Here is a 284-nt window from a genome sequence, read left to right on the forward strand (position 1 = left end):
ACGTCCTGTCCTACAATGACCACTTCGGCCAAATTGCCTGCCTTCAAGGCACTGCCGAACTCTTCAATGGACTTCTCGTCCAACACAAGAAGAGCATCTACTGCAGGCATAGCCACGAGGCGGACGTCGCCATCTTCCTCCCCCGATATACCGTCCACGAGGGTGTTTAACTGTGCACCGTCGTCTACGATAGACACACCCTGGATCAGGGTTGACGCCCGGCGTTTTGCATCCAGCATACGGCGTCGCCGTCGCCTCTGTACAGAGGTTCTATGTCTCGGTGA

This window comes from Plasmopara halstedii (genome assembly GCF_900000015.1).
Source record: "Plasmopara halstedii genome assembly, contig: Scaffold_3120, whole genome shotgun sequence".
Taxonomy (NCBI): domain Eukaryota; phylum Oomycota; class Peronosporomycetes; order Peronosporales; family Peronosporaceae; genus Plasmopara; species Plasmopara halstedii.